This window comes from Herpailurus yagouaroundi, unplaced genomic scaffold, assembly GCF_014898765.1.
Source record: "Herpailurus yagouaroundi ecotype Mexico unplaced genomic scaffold, PumYag 183, whole genome shotgun sequence".
In the NCBI taxonomy this organism is placed as follows: Eukaryota; Metazoa; Chordata; class Mammalia; order Carnivora; family Felidae; genus Herpailurus; species Herpailurus yagouaroundi.
Window position 1 is genome coordinate 18,633,799 of NW_024412414.1, and position 18,032 is coordinate 18,651,830.

The following is an 18,032-nucleotide window of genomic DNA, read 5'->3' on the forward strand; positions in this document are numbered from 1 at the left end:
TGCCAAGGGCAACATGCATTTGACAGAAGAGGAGATGACAGATGAGTCCTCATTCCCAGCCTACATTTTGTCTACAAGATGAATTCATAATATCTTAAATACTATCAGGCACGCTTTGCTCACCTTTGTTCTACAGAATGGAAGGGGGCTGTATAGGCAGAAGTCAACAGAGGTGAAATTTCCTCCATTTGCCCACTTGCGATCCTCCCCAGTTACAGTTGACCGTAATTGTTTTAGTTCCTCTACCCACCCCCCACCCCAACCTCTTCATCTTGTCTCTGTATTCATAGATCTTTCCTTTCTCTCTTCTTCTCCTCCACCATAAAGTCAGCTGCCATTGTCTAGTTTCCGTCACTGGGACCAGGAGTTTTTAAGAATCACATGAAATACTCTTAATCAATATCATGCTTGAAGTCAATTCAAGAGACTTCATTGTTTAACACTAGAAGTTGCCAGCGTTCATCCACAGAAACCTCCTTGTTTCATAAACGAGAAAATTGCAATCCAGAAAGTTTACATGGTTTAATCAAGGTCACATTAAATATGTAACATTGTTGAGCAAACTGTTTTCAGTAGTATCGCACTCTGATTTTGATTCTCTCAAAAGCTCATGGGAAGACCAGGCATTAGTTATCACCACTCTATAGATTAAAAAAAATGCAGGCTCAGAGAAGTGCATTAATTCACCTAAGGTCACACAGTAATGACAGCTTTGCTGACTGCAAGTATAGCCCTACAGTATGCCACTCTGGTATGATAACACAATAGGTAGGTTACTCACAAAAAATATAAATATCTATCTTTATATTCCACGGGAAGTGTTAGTTTCACTTTCAGTAATTTACCCCTAACTCCAAGGTAAACTAATCAGTTTGATAAAGACTGTCATCTCAGTGTATTTACAAGCTCTGTGAATTTAATACAAAATGGGCCACGGTTTACTTCTCAATACCTTATATCATGAGATAAGCTGAACTGAACCCATCATAATGGGTTTATATGTGTTATTGATCAAAGCAAATCAGTCTTACACTTTACAAAATTTGGGCCTGTCACATAAGACTTTAGGAATTGTCTAATGATTACAAACTAGAGATTTTCAGAGAGCTCTCAATGGAACAAAATTATCTAAGACAAATGTAGGACAGATATCAAAAATTATTCTGGTACTCTACATATTAAGCTCTTTGATACAAAAGACTGGATTCTCTCTTCTCCCATTTTTTTTTTTTTTTTTTTGCCTGATAAGCTTCAGAACAGTTTCTATAAAGGACTAGCTAGAAAACAATATCGAGCTTTCAAGCACATGATGTTTAGACAGGCTGCAAAGGTAACAAAAGGTACAATTAACAGAAGCTACCGCAAACTAATAATGGCAGAGCTATTTATTATTGAATCATCTTCCTCTAATTTTAGAAACTGAAGAACCTTCATTCCCTATTGTCCATATTTTAATTAATGCCTTTTATTTTCCCTAAATAGTGCCCTCTTTTGACATGCTATTTATACACACAATTTCTGAAAATATACAGAATATGCATGGCAAGCAGAATCTCCACAAAATGTTTTGTACGAGGTATTTGGGTCTTCTCTTTTGTCTCAGGAATGTCTTGAGGACAAATTAGTAGTGGTGCCCTCTTGGGGGTATTCAGCTTTCAGTTTCTTTTTATGTAATTTTAATATTTGATGTTGTATTTTGATTACTCTGCGTACATGTTCTGCTTCGCTATTAATTTGGCTTCTGCAGGACAGGCTTACATTAAGGCATTTCAGTTGGGTGCTGATTAGACTTTTTCTGGCCCTTTTCAGGGTGACTTTGGACAAACCCACTGGTGTGATCACACATAGAGTGTTTTAAGAAGGCTTATTCACATAGAACAACTGACACAGGAATATTTGTCCAGACTAAATGAAGTGTGGCCTAAATTTCTGAAGCAATAGAGTTCAGCTTGACATAGGGAAACAATAAAGACTGAACACCAGAGCATATTACTAAAGAAGGCTAATTAATCCATACTTGTGGATATCTAGAATTATAGTACTTCAAATGTTTTTCAGGGTAGAAGCTTCAGAACACAACAGATATTTGACATATCCTCCATTTGTTTGATATTTTGATTCCTTCTTTCTCAGTTATCTTAAATTAGTAAAAAGAAGTTTTAAAGGCTTATTTTTAGGATATTTTCTTAAGAAATGCAGACTCAGTGTTTTTTTTTTTTTAAAAAAATAACCTGCCAAGTTGAATAGGCTGTCATTCCCAAAGTCAGCTTCTCAGGCCTCAATTTGCTTATACTAAGTCCAACCCTGCTGTGCTCTGGTGGACTGCCCTTCCAAGTCAGGCTTGCCTCAGTCCCAGCAGAGTAGGCCCCTCCTCCAGAAGACCAGCACAACCTCCTTCCCACACCATGTGTTCTGACCAGAGAGTTCTACAGGGCCTCAGTTCTGGTGGAGTTGGTGCCAAGTCTCATTTCACAAGCAGATCAGAGCACACCTAGTTAAAACTTGTCACATTCAGGTCAGGGACCAAACACTGCCCACAGCAGGCAAAGAGAGCCTCTGTAGATGACTGACCTGAAGGACAGAGCACCCAAAACACAGTAGCGGAGTACACACAGCACACACTGGAGATACTCCCTGAAGTGCTGATCCTTGGGCACACCTGACCTCTTCTTCATAAAGCCTTTACTTTCAGGAGCAGGAGACTGAAGTGACTTTTCTAACATAGAGAGGAAGACAGAGACTTAGATAAAACAACAAGACAGAGTAATTCATCCCACATGAAAGAACAAGATAAGATCAAAGCGAGATAACTAAGTGAAAAAGATATAAGTAACATGCCTGATGGAGAATATAAAGCAATAATCATAAGGATACTCACTGGAATTGAGAAAAGAATTCAAGATATCAGTGAGACGCTTACCACAGAGATAAAATAATTAAAAAATAATGCAGAAGAGTACAATAAATGAGATTGGAAACCAGCCTGATGCAATGAACACAAGGCTTCAAGAAGCAGAGGAACAAATAACTGATATAGAAGACAAAGTAATGGAAAATAACAAAGCTGAACAGAAGAGAGACAAACCTCAATTATGACTTGAAATATTTTGTGGTTACTTGAACTAAGTGTGTGTGTGTGTGTGTGTGTGTGTGTGTGTGTGTGTATACATATACATATATATATATATGTAATATATTTAAAAAAATTTTAACATTTATTTTTGAGACAGAGAGAGACAGAGCATGAACGGGGGAGGGGCAGAGAGAGATGGAGACACAGAATCAGAAGCAGGCTCCGGGCTCTGAGCCATCAGCCCAGAGCCCGATGTGGGGCTTGAACTCCCGGACCGTGAGATCGTGACCTGAGCTGAAGTCGGATGCTTAACCAACTGAGCCACCCAGGCGCCCCCATATGTAATATATTTTAAACATAAAATGTATCTACTTGTACAATCTCTAAGAGATGCAAGACACAAGCATATTGGTGATATATTAAGAACACCTTTACTCAGCATCCTTATTTTATTCAGGATGTCACCTATGCTTGAAAACCACCAACTATATTCTGTTTGATCTCTGCCACGTCACAGCAGGTCATCTCTCTGATATCAACAGAGGCAAAAGAGACACTGTGTTGAAACACCATGAATGTGCTGTTGATCTGTGCTTCTTAAGACTTCATCAGAACCTGAGAAGAGACTTTATTATATCTCATTTCACATCAAACATTTCTGCATCATTTGTTACTGGATGCACAAAGCCACCACTTGGTAAATAGACAACTCTTCCTACATTTTATTTGTTCTTTTGCCTTTGTCACTTTGCATACACCAAAACGTTCCTCCAGGTTTAGGGAAAAAGTAAACAATCTAGACAGTTCACTCTTATGTGTGTTCCATAAACTATTTTAATGATCAAATATTTTTTTAAATATGCCATGTATTAAAAATTAGTAAACACATTGTTACAGGAAGGTTGTCAGCCTGGTATGTTTAAACTAGATATTATATCATATATCCCTAGAGGGGATATATGATATAATATGGGCTTGAGTCCTACACTCCATCACACTTAAAGATGTCTGTCTAATCACTTTGCTAAGTTAAAATAAGTCCATAATTGTTAATACGTTTTTACATATTCAACGCATGAAGTTTAACTGCTTCTTTTAATTTCATCAGTGTTGAATTAGTCCTTTAAAAGCTTCCCCTCATTAACGTAAAAGGAAATTGAGAGGAAAAATGAATAGAATGAGTTGTGAGATCATTAAAATTATTCAAAACCAGGAGGAAATGTCCTTCTTGCTTCCAAATATCATAAGCACTTTTTGTTAGATATTTCATGTGTTTATACATTTTCCATCATTCCAAAGCACAAGCAAAATCATTCTCATCATTATACATATACTGTCGTATCTACTTAGCCCAAGAACCAAAGCTTCCAATGTCTAGAAATAAACAACAAAAAATGTTGCTGATTCTGTTATCATGAATGGACAGGCTGAATGTTTCTCATCTAATGTTACTGTGGGCAGAGGAAAGCTCTGAATGAAATATTCAAGAAGAGTCTTCTATAAAAGGAATTTTCTGTCCACAAATCAAGAACTAGTTCATGTATTTAAAATCCTTACCTCTAGAAAGACTCAAATCTAAGCCACCCAAACAGACTGAATCTGATAAAATGTAAAAATCTTCTCTGAAAATAAACACTGAATCTCAATCTGCCTCCATGTTAGCCTCAACAATTCTGCAATATTCTGGTCTCTGTTGGCTTTAATGTACTACAATGTACCACCTTTCAGACTATAATTGTGCTACTTTAGGTAGATCAATGGTGGCCTTCAAAGGAAAGGAAATCCAATTGGGGAAATGCAAGAGACAAATGTTCATCAGTAATAATCAATCTCAAATGCTCCTGCCTTCTTAGATACAAGAGTGAATGAGAGAGCATCTAGGCCCTCAGCAAGTATATAGCATAGTGAGTGGTTACAGTACCAAGAGATTTTACAAAGAAAAATGAAAGGTGCACATTTCTTAGGAGTTGAGAAAAGAAACATTATTATTGGTGAAGTCATTCCTCGGCCGTGTCCATCTCAAAACAAGCCTTTATAGTAATTTTTAACATCAGTTTCATGGTAGCTTTTTCTGTTTTATGACAGTAGGGACACAGTTAAATTATAATTTCACAAGGTAATTTTGTTACCTTATTTTAAGTCACAGCCTCATCAAACTTGAATGTTAGTCACAAATTTTAAAATTATGGAGCTTCAATTTATTGCCCCTTTCCGATCCTCATTACCATATGGAATATTCTAAAAAGTCCTATAGTCAAGAAAACTGCGTTGATTACCTATCTCTCTAACTTGTTTGCTTCTGGATACCTTTTTTTTTTATCCTTCTTAAGTACCCCCCCCTTTTTTTTTAAGTAAGCTCTACATCCAATGTGGGGCTCCAACTCATGATCCTCAAATCAACAATCACGTGCTCCTCTGACCAAGCTAGCCATGTGTTCCTCTTTCTCAAGTATCTTCTACTTAGACCTTTGGGAGTTAAGTTCTAAACATATCTTAGAAAAAGGACTACATTTTCTAGGTTCCTAGTGTTGACTGTCAATGTCTTGGGTCTTTTGCGGTTGTTTGTTTGTTTTTTGTTTTCTTGGTTTTGTTTTTAGATATCCTAGCTGACAAGAAGCTTGGGAGAGTGATTAAGAACTAGGGGTAAGTGGCAGCCAAAGGATCAGGACCAAGGACTGCATCCTCCTCTTCTTTGTAGCTGCAGAACAAACACGATACCTGGTCTACCAGAATATGTCATTTAGCTTGGTGGAATATAGGTTGTAGAAAAGATTCACAAGCAGGATCTAGTGAGGAGGTCAAACATGGATGCCAAGAACACAAGGAAAATGGTGAGATTCAAAAACGTTGAAAATGAAATGTAGAGTAGTTTAGGGAGCAAAGAGTTTTGAGTTCAGAAGTCTGAGGGTTCGTATGCAAAGCCACACCTCTGAAGGACGTAAAGACACCAGGGTTAAATATATCTCAGTCTGTGAGGCTTTTCTTTTCTAATTTCTGAAACCAAAAGGGGTAATAAAAGCAGGGGTACATTTTAAAAATTGTAGATCATCACTGATGTGTTAATTGTGCCTTGAAAGATCTTTGGCCCCAAGACATCTTAGTAATACAGACCACACCCCCTCATTTTACAGAAGAGGAAACCAAATGTGAGGAAGCTTAAATGACACAGACAATGTCTTGGGGCCCATTTTATAATCAGAATACATGCTTACACCTACTGTGGTCAACATTCTTTCCCAATAGGAAAAAAATCTTAGTCCATTGAGAACTTTTTTCTTTTAAGTGATTTTTGTTTTGTGTGCAGTGACGTTTCTTACAAGTGATATTTAAGTTTCATTGTATTTCATGAAATTAATCTCCAAAAAAAATTAAAACATCATTCCCAAATTTTTATAACACCAATAATGTATCACAATCAAATATACTTTTGACACAATGTCACACAATAGTTGTTGGTACCAATAATTATATTAGCTCATCACAAATAGTTTCATAGGAAGATTCTCAATTATCTGACCATTTATATTTAATGTTACAGTACTCCACTGGGTCTGTTGTCTTAATGTTTTTTTGTTTGTTTGTTTGTCTCATCTATTCTTTGTCCTCTTTTTCTTCTTCTCCTATCTTCTTTTAGATTGAGATGTTTTTAGATTCCAATTAATCTACTGTATCAGCCTCTTGGCTTGTTTAGCTATACTTACTCGCTTTATTTCTTAGTTGTTGCTGTAGGATTATAGCAGGCATGCTTTACTTGTCACCATCTACCTTCAAATAAGACTATATCATATCATGTAGACTATAAAATCTTCCATTTCTCTTCTCCCATCCTTTGTGCTCCTGTTACTATAAATTTTATTTCTGTATCAGTTTAAATTTTCTTATTGCCATCTTTAAACAATTGCCTCTTAAATTTTCAAAGCCATTAAAGCAAAATGTTTTACATTTGCTTCATATGGATACCATTTCTGGGCTCCTTAAACATTTCTTGAAGTACAGGTCTGTTGACAATAAGTTGTCTCAGATTCCTTCTAAAAAATTACAGCACTTTTATTTTTAAAGCATATCTTCACTGGATACAGAATTCTACATATATTTCTGTTCTTTCAGAACTTTAATGATGTTGTTCCATTGCCTTCTGGTTTTAATCGCTACTGAGAAGCTCGTAATAACTAGTATCTTTGTCTCCATTGTTTAATACAACTTTCTGTTTTTATGATTTTTTTCCCTTCATCACTGGTTTCTAAAATTTTATTATAATGTGCCTTGGCATAATTTTGTGTTAATCCTGCTTTTGGTTCATTGAGCTTCTTGGTTCTTTGAGTTTATACTCATAAAATCTGGACAAATATTTTTTTCTGTCTCGTTTCCCTCTTTCCTTCTGAACAACGGCATGTGCATTGGACTGCTTGACACTATCCTACAAATCACTGAGTTCCATTCATTATTTTCATAGTTTTTTTCTTCCTTTGTGCCTAAGTTTGGATAGTTTCTATTCTACTGCAATGTCTTCAAGCTCATTGACTTTTTTCCCTACAGTGTCTAATCTGCTATTGAAAACAACCAGTGAATGTTTTATATTAGCTACTGTATTTTCACTTCTAGAAGGTACATTTGGCTATTCTTACATAAATCCTACTCGTATACTTTTATGTTCACGTTTTCCTTTAAGCCTTTGAAAATATTCATAGTAGCTATCTCTAAATCCTATCATCTCTACCTTTGTGGGCCTATTTTTATTGAATGATTTTTCTTCTGGTCGTGGATTACATTTTTCCTCCTCTCTTTACTACACTAACCATGTGAAGCCATTTTTAGTTAAATTCTGATAATTTTCTTGAGTGTTTCGATTTTTACTTCTTTAAAAAGTATCAAGGATTTTTCTTTTTTTTTTTTTTTTCTTTCAGGCTGGCATTAAGCTTTATCCTTGGAGTCTTGTTTTAAAACTCTGCTGGAGCAGAAGAATTAAAGAAGAATATTTAGGGTTTAGCTTACCTACTACTATGGTGTGACCTTTTTTGCTATCTGCTAAATGTCACAGTTTTAATGAGATTGTGTCACCTTACACTGCTGGAATTTCATTATCTCCCACCCTTTTGAGCTCTGGGAATTGTTCTACTTAAAACTACCTGGAAGTTATTCTTTCACTGGTGTTTTTTCTTTGTTGGCCTCAGGGATTCTCACCTTACACCCGAACAGTTTAGTATTTTGCCAAAGACTCAAGGTGACCCTTTATAGATTTCTGGAGCTTTTTCTCAGTGTACTTCCCTTCTCTCCGGTACTCTGTTCATCAAACTCCAGATGTTTCAGGTTCACCAAACTCTGAACTCTGTGTCCTCAACTCAGGGAGACTGTTGTGCTTTGTTTAGGTTCCCTTCCCTATACTGCTGTCTGCAAAGTATCTCATACAGAAATCCAGGGAAATCATAGGGCTTGTTGCCTTTTTTCCCCCTTCTCTTAGGGATCACAGTCTCACGTTGCATTTTATCTGATTTCATTTCTTATCTTTTGATCAGATCTGGTTGTTTATGACCTAAGTACAAATCTAATACCACCACTCCATCATTCTTAGAAGCAGAAGAGAATCATACTTATTTAATAAGAGAATATCTAAATTAATTCAAACTATATACAATCCTTACTATGGTTTTTATTCTTATGCTTGAATCCCAAGAAGATTAATTATATCAAGTCAGCCTAGCTCCTTCCCATCTGGTCCTCTCTGTCTACCGGGTATCTCTGAATCTTGACAAGATCAAAACTGCCATATGGAAGCATATCTACAAGGGTCCAGGTCAATATAAGGTTCATTAATGTCTTATATGGGTTACATTTGATGCACAACATTCCTAGGTCTCAAAGTCATAGATAATGAGTTATTTCTCAATTGCATAACTTTAAATATCAACAAATCCTTCCAAAATATAAGCAAAGCATTGTGATAACGATGGTAAGGATACTGGGAAAATAAGAAGCTATGTAATATCCATGATGAATGCACGCCCAATCAGCTTAAAGGTAATAGCAGTAAAAAGTCTTAATCACACAGATATTTAAGATATAACCAAAAAAATTCATTCACAACTCATGAATGTTTCAATAAAGTCACTATTTTGAAAGTTGATGAAAAAAACATTTGAGACTGCTTCCAAACATGGACCTTGTATTTTGAAAACTATAAGCTATTTGTCAAAATCTGGAAATTTTTTATAGATGCTATGAGTGAAATTGGATAGAAAGCATAATATCTGTTCTGGGTCAAGAAAAATCTTTTAGCAAATTTAAGGAAATTTCTGCGAAAACACACACACATACGTGTATATATATGCATTATATACACACAGATACACATATGTGTACATTTATCTATATATCTTTATCTATGATCAGAGGATCCAAATGAGGACATTTGGTAATCCTATTACAAGATTTCTTTACAGCAGGAGTCAGCAAACATTTTATGTAAAGAACTCTATCATGAATATTTTAGACTTTGTCACAAGTGCTCAACTCTGCCATTGTGGTGGGAAAGCAGCCATAGAAAATAAGGAAATGAATGGGTGGGGCTGTGTTCCAATCAAATTTTATTTACACAAAAGGTGGTGAGCCAGTTTTGGCTTGTGAGTAATAGTCTGCCAATTAGTGATCTATAGTACAGGAGAACCAAAAGACCTAAAGCCACTTGCAGATAGATGCATTATGTAGAGTCAGCTTTGAACCATTAAGACAAAGTATGTGCCCATCTCTTGTATAAGCACAATATGGAGTCAGTGACATTCAAGGGCTAGAAATCAACCCAGATGCGTATCTGTCTGTTCACATTTCAATCCATGTATGTGCTTGTTTCCATTTTTCTTTTTGGCCCCCACTCCTGGCTTTGGGGATTTGTTTGGTCTCGGTAGCAATTCTCCAGGAAAAAAAAAATTGACTGGTTTTTTTTGTCTCTGGCTTTTTCTGCTCTTGAGTCCCTGAGGCAGGATACCCAAACTTGATTTTGTCTCTATGTCGCCAAACTTGGATGGGTCTACCTAGACCAAGGTGTGGGATAGGCATATGGCCTCTTAAGCCTATCATTTGAATTTTACATATTATTTTGCAGAATAAGGTTATCCAAACCATCTTTTTTTTCTGCACCTCCCTAAATTAACCTCAAAAACACAACGCAACTGACTTACAAACTGGGCATCTGTGACTATACATCAGAAGCTCTGACTTCTATCAGGTTGGTTAGGCAGAAATGTCCATCAGACACATGGTTTATGATTTTGAAATAAATACCTTTAATAGATTTTATCTGATACTCCACCAGTTTTGGTATGTAGAGCCTTCAGAAAAATATGCCAACCGAAACCATGTACGATCGACTTCATAAAACAATGAGTTGCTGTGAGATTTTAATGAAGACAATGCATATAAAGTGCCCATGACAATATGCGTCAAATGGGAGACATTCAAACATTACTTCCAGGACTGCAACATAGCAGACATGGGAAAAAATACCACCTGAACTAATCCAGTTCAGTAACAGGAATGTCTATTTTCAGATGGTGGTTCAGTAAGAAATACGTGTTTTATTATTCCTCCATTCAAGTTCTAGTACTTTAGAATGAATACCAACTGAAATTCTAAGGAACCAAGATGCTGCAAACAACCACTCATTCCTCTAGAAGGCACTCTATATAAATATACATATTACCTCTATAGAATAAATCTCAGGTGACGGATCATATTCAAAGACAAGAACATAATAGACCAAGATTTTAGCAGAGTGTATAGGGTCACACTTTCATGTAACCCTGGAAAAATGAGGCCAGTTAATTATCTGTTGAATTTTGGTAAGCACGAAAGACATACTCAAGAAATACGATTAGTGAGAGGAGAACAAGAAGGGCTTCAGCCAAGGTTTATAAAAATAAACTTCAGTATAAAGAAGAACCTTGTAAATGTTTGCTCATGACTTTCTTCAAAAAAGCAAAATAAAATATTTAATAATCTCTTTCATATGGCATAATTTCACTAGTTTTTGCCTTAGGCAAAAGGAAGATATTTGCCAATGAATTTGCTTTGAGCTTTTTCAAAAAGGAAACCTAAGCTAAAAAGGTACATTTCTTTTAGCAAGAAATAGATCCTCAGACTAAATCTTAACCACATTTTCAATAATGTTTTTGAATTGCAAAAACAGTGAAAATAAATAGGAAAAAAAATCCAGAAAAAAATTGGAACAAAATTATGGAAAAGTTAGAATTGAGAATTAGCAAAAAATTTTATTCTTAGGAAATAAACTGATTTGTGATTCTGTTTCATTTTCACATTATTCAGGGGAACCAGTAAACTTACAACTGAATTATTTTATCCAAATGACCAAGAATTATTTTTTATTCAAAAACATTAATGAGAATCCTTTAACCCAAAGTACTTGAGACTGCCTTATGTGAAAGCAGGGCAGGAGCCTACACTGAAACTTGCATTCTGGAATTATGTAGACTTTCTCAAGCATCAAAGAACTCAAAATTTACCTAAATTATTGCCTCATCTAGAAAATGAGAGATCTTCATTTTGCTTTCCTATCTTGAGGTATATAATAGATACAAAGACAGTCCCCAAAAAACCTTTATCCATGTGGGCTCCGGTAAAATGTAATGGCAGATCCATCTTTTGCCCATAGGGAGAATGTAAATATCTATTATATAAATTATGAGTGTGAACAAGAAAAGAATTTGGCTTTAAGAATGAAGGGAACAAAAGTAAAAGAATAGACCAGCTTACAGCACTGATGAGCCATATTTTGATAATAATCCTTAACTGCAATATAAAGTGATATATTCTCTTTAGAGATTCACAGTGACAATCATCACTAACTCCCTCGAACATTCCCCTGACTCAATGTTTTCTACACCAGAGATTCATGTACCAAATTCCTCATTCTTTCCAGGTTTGTATGCCATGTCTACTAATTGCTTTTAACCAACCAGATTTTTTTTTTCTTGATTAAATGCATTTAACAAGAAAACTTAATGCCACCATAAAATGAAGGCTTTGGCATTCCAGTAATATTTTGAATACATCTTAAATTCAAAAGTGTCATTAAAAATGTTTATCAATATTATCACATAAAATCCTCACATACTCTCCTTAGTCCACTTAAAGAAAAACCAGCCTGTATTAGAAATGTGTAATTCGAAATAATGAGAACACTAATATCCATGAAAGTGTTTTTTAATCATAAACATTTTGCTAAAATGCTATCAATAGATTGTATACACACACACACACATACATACATATATATCTATATCTATATCTATATCTATATCTATATCTATATCTATATCTATATATATTTAATCACCTGGACCTCTAGTTGGTCTACAGCCTGGGAGAAAGCTAACAGTAAAGAATAACCAAGTCCTTTTATTAACCACTACCATATTTGCTAGCATTTTATCAGGCTCTTGAGTTAAATACAATTTATTTGCATGAGAGCTCAATGACTTGGGTACTTTTGCCAACTCCCCTCTCCACCCTCCCCCAGTCCCCACCTTATTTTACAGATGAAAGAAACTTGGTTTCAAAGAATTTAAACAATTAAGAGGGTACAACTAGAATGTGCCTATTATCTGTCCTATTGCAACGTCTCTCTCCAAAAACTAAGGCAATGAGGATGTCGCGGAATAGGAGTTGATGGGCTGCTTATTACAAGTAAAAACATTTCTGTCTCTATTTCCATTGTAAATTTCTCTAAGACTAAAGTCGCAAGATTCATATATTGTCTTTCAGATGCGTCTAGCTCTAAAACAGAATTCATCTAAGACCCACATTTTCAAATGATCACTCAGATGAATTAAGGTATATTTCTCATTAGCTCAACTCCATTTTTTTTCAGTCTATTAACTTATTTATATGGAAGCCTTAGTTTCATAAAGCAATATAAATCATATTTTGTCACATGCTCATAATTTTGGAGTTAAGAAATTTTGGCTCCCAAAAGCCATGAGGCTGACAGATAGCTGTAGTAATTCCAACAAATCTATATTTATGTGAGTCTCAGCAGAGCATCGAGCATTTACATTTTTTACCACACACTCCCTATGTTGTTGATGAAGTGAAAAGTCAAATTTGAAGAGATGAGTATAAAATTTACAGGACATCTTTAGGATTCCACAAATTATGAAGAGTTACTTCAGGTCATATAAAAGCTATTTTGTAAAGTATTCCTTTAATATTTAAAAAATGCTTCAGAAACATCTGCTATTTACATAAACTGGTCAAACAAATGGCTTAGTCAAGGATCACAAAGATGTATGCTACTGAGAAAAAAATTAGTAATGAGAATGTGCTATGTTTATTTGAATGTTAAAACGAATCCATTGCTTCAGAAATTTCTCTATTTGTTAAAAAAAAACAGGTTTGTAAATTATGGAAACATAGGAAGGAATACATGGTGGGACTATGTGTTAAGATATGATCTACAAAAGTATTTTGAATCCGTTTTGGATGAAAAGTCTTTAATTTACTTTAGTCCAAAATATACAGAAAACCTTGTTCATTCTCAAATGAGATCAGTAAAAAATGATCCTAGGATAAAACCAATATGAGTAATTATCTCACTTTCTTCTCAAATGTTACACGTATTCAAACCACTCAAACACCTATGTAATTTTATAGTTTTCTTTTAAATATCTACTCTATAACCCCGGGCATTTTTTTCCTAAATTGCTCTGGTGTTATTGTTATGTAGCACAGATTGGCCCCCAGACATTTTGCTTCCAGACACTGGCCACTATGACCACTGTTACTTAACATTGTTTTGGCAATTCTAGGTAAATTAGTTAGGGAAGATATAATATGTAACTATTAGAAATGAAAAGATAACGTCAAATATTTGCTATGATAGAAAAGCTAAGCAAATCAGAATTAAGAAGCTTTACTTCTTATTCAACAACATTCATAACAAAAAGTACAAAGAAGTTGGATCATACATTTTGTCTAATCTATTAGGAAGTAAAAACCAAATAAATACTCTGGTGTGGGTACTGTGAGACTAGCTTTCTTTTCCTCAATGTTGAGAATGTAAATGGTATTATCTTTCTCAAGGTAATTAGATCATAAATATTAACTCATTTATGCCTTTGATCTGATCATTTTACTTTTCGGATTTTTTTCTAAGAAAATTAAATGAAGTTCAATATATTATTATAACTGTGATAACTATATTATTATCATAACTATATATATATATCACACACATAAATCAAAAAGCTGATTTTCAACAATGGAGAAATGATTATTCTGTAATCCCTCTCAACATTTACCAAACATTAAAAATCATTTTCCTAGAAGAGAACGAATGAAAAATCTTCTGATACAACAATAAGCTAAAATATGCAATACAAACATGAGGAAATATATCAATGCAACACTGAACGTTTCTTCCTGGTGGAATTTGTGGCGATGGCTGTTTTCTTCTTAATCATATTAAATACCAAAGGGTATATAACGATTTGGTACACTTTCTTGTTGTTTTCTGTTTTTATGTAGTGGACCATAGTCCAAATAAAGAACGCATTAAGTATTTGCTAAATCTGCTTTTCCATTCAAAGCCAAATTAAAATTTACACAGATAAGCAAGTAATACCATTTTTCTTTAATTAGATTAGCTTCTTAAGTCCTCCTGAGTTACTTCCTTTATCCTTCCCCAAACTCTTCCCCCTCTCCCCTAACATTTAAGAATAAGACATGATACTTTTGATTTCAGGTTCTCTAGAATCACATAATCAGCTGTCCATTTGAAATCCCAATTTGGATATCTTTAGGCTTTTCACTTACTGTATCCAAAGTCTACAATATTCTGGTTGTGGTTTGGTCACTGCCCCATATCCCTAGAACAATGGAGGAACCATGGCTTAGACATAGGAGATGCTCATTAAATGTTTGCTGAATGAATAAATGCCTGAATTATTACCCAAAGGGCCTGTGAGCTTGTGTAATAGTCACAGAGCAACTCAACATGGTTGAGGATCAATGAAGGAGTTGATTTCTTAAATATTCTACAATTATGGTTATTAGTTACTGAATGAGACCTGGAAATCACTGCAAAAGAATCCTGTGTTTCGGCCTAACCTTTCATAATATGTAACGCCATTTCATATTTTTTTACATCACTTCAGTCTTTCAACAAACTATGAATCAGCCACAGTAGATAACCTTTTTTTCCTGTCATAAATGGAGAAAATAATAGTAGCTGTCATTTTTGAAACACCTACTGTACGCTAGGCACTGTGCTTACTGCTTTGCATGCTTGATCATGTTTAGCCCTTGGGGCTAAACAGGTGTTTTAAAGGTGAGGAAACAGGCTTGGAGAGGCTTAGCATCCTCGTGAGCTAGGGGACTTATAAGCTGGGAATTACCAGGAAATTTAAATAGATTTAGGGATGAAATAACACCCCAGTGTCTCATAGGGGACACTGGATGAGCCAAGATTCAGACCCGGGTCATTGGATTCCCAGACTCATGCCTTTAAACACCACACAATGCAGCCTCCAAGGGAAAAGCCTGGCCCTTCTTGTGCTGGCCACAACGAGAAAGCAGACTGTTGACTTCTGCCTGGGGCACTTTATACTTCGCCATAAGCTTATTTAATTTTACTTAGTAGGATTATGATATTTGAGCTATTATGCGGCTGTCTCTGCCACTCCAGGTTCCCTGAACCCCTTATATCCTCCTAATCATTTAGTTGCTTCAGGGGAGGTCACATAAAGCCTACAACACAGCCATCAATACACTTCTGGACGGATTTCGTGAACCTATGGCAGAGGATAATAACCTGACAGCTAACCACTTTCCGAGAGAAAATAAAGGAGTTTTGCTGGCATTCCTACAGCTTGGTTTGAATATTCATATCACAACTTTAGAGGTCCCAAAGCAGAGAATCCAAACCACTGACTGTGGGTTTCATGAAGTCACTTTCTCGACATATACAGACAAGATAAAAGTCCTTATGGGCAGGTTAGAGGCATAGGAGTGGATGGTAGCAAAGAGAGAGAAGAGAACTTCGAAGCAGGCAATGGGTTCCTACCCCTCTCCTGCCTTAGCTTTTGATCTGGGGAGAGATAAGAGCCGGATCAAGGAGCAAAAACATATACCCCTGATAGCATTAGCGAAGTTTAATAGCAACAGGGACCACTGTGTCCCGTTCCCCAGAGTGAGCCTGAGACGAGGTTGGTTTCTGAGACATCGTTAGTTCACAGCAAGCCTGCTAAGCAGTGGGGTGATGGTTCTCCAACCATAAACAAAGAGACAGGTGAATGAGGTTCTGGCCTTGGACACAACAGTGAGGGGAGTCCCTAAACCCCAATATTCAAGATAAATAATATCTGAATGTACGATCTCAAACAAATCAAAATTAGTGCCGAAAACCAATGATGAACAACATACCAAAATATTAAGTAAACATCAACTGGTGTTGGCTGTTTGTTTCACAGCCCTGGTTATTCCGCAAAAGGAACCATCATTTCCCATCACTCTGTGGTTCCTGGCCTCCAACAGTTTCCGTGTCCCCTGATGGGTGTGTTTTCAAGGATTGGCAATGAGGCTGGCAAGACAGGGCAACACAAGGCATTACGTGTAGTTTCACCTTGGGGGGCAATTTTAAAAATTGCGGCAAAACGTAGGTATCAGACAATATATCATTTTAAGCGTACAGCTCAGTGGCCTGAGGCACAAATTGTCATGCAATCACCACCAACACCATCCGTCTCTAGCACTTTTTCATCTTCCCACACTGAAACCCTGTACCCCTTCAACGTGAGCTCCCCCATTCCCCCCACTCCTCCAGCCCTGGTAACTGCCATATAGTCATGTTATTTGGTTGTTGAGATGTTACTAACTTTGTCCACTTGGTTCAAAATAGGGGAGAATGTTTCGCTAAGTGTATATGTGGGCGAACCTTTGTCCTTTTGGCTCCAAGAGATCTGGCAAAACCCTACAAAGGCTGTTGCAGGCTATGACCTGCTTTTCTTTTTTTTTTTTTTTTTCCCCCTGCATGCATCACTTCCGGTCAGTAATCAGAGTGTGCCGGACAATACTGAGAAAAGCCAGGATTCGCCCAAATGATCAAAACCCCCCCAGTTCCCACACATCAAAGTTGACTTGACACACTTTAAACTTAGACATTTCTCTCCAGTGATAATACATAGCCATCTCTTCTATAGGTGGTAAAAACAACAACAACAAAAAAAAAACAAAAAAACGATCAGAAAGGAGTCTCGGGTGCATCCACACACCCAATCCATCTAGAAGTCCTGTGCATTCCACTTCCAAAGACCCAAAGGTTTTCGACCAGCCCCACCGTTAGTATCTGAACCCAAGCCATTATCACGATGTACCTGCACTCACTTGCAAACCCCTCCCACTTCAGCACTTGTCCACCATGCCTCCTCTGATCCATTCTGTCCCAAGTGCTACCAAAGCCATCTGGAAAAAATACTCAATGGCGTCTCTACCCAGCAGATAACTCATGAGCGGCTATTCTACAAACACAGAATAAATCCAACTCTTGAGCAAACCTTGTACAGCCCACCCAGCCCACTTCCCTGCATCCAGTCCCAACTTCTCTCAGGGTTTTGCTTTACTCAGAGACCGAACAGTGAAGCTCTTCCCCACCTTCAGAACTTTGCACCTAGTTTTGTGCCTGGCTCACTCCTTTCCATCTCTCAAACCTCAGCCCAGGTATCATCTCTTCAGAGAAAGGCACCAAATTATCCTTTCGCGTCGGATTGTTTAAGCAGCTCTTCTCATGAACGTGTACTTAAATCATTCTATTTAATGGCTTATATGTTTTTCTCTACCTCTAAAAAAAAGGGCTATTTCGGCGACCACTCTCTCCCCACCCTTTAGCGTTGCTTGTGGAGTATAGTAGGTACTCAGGCAACTTGTTGCAAGAATGATAAACAAGTGATAAAGG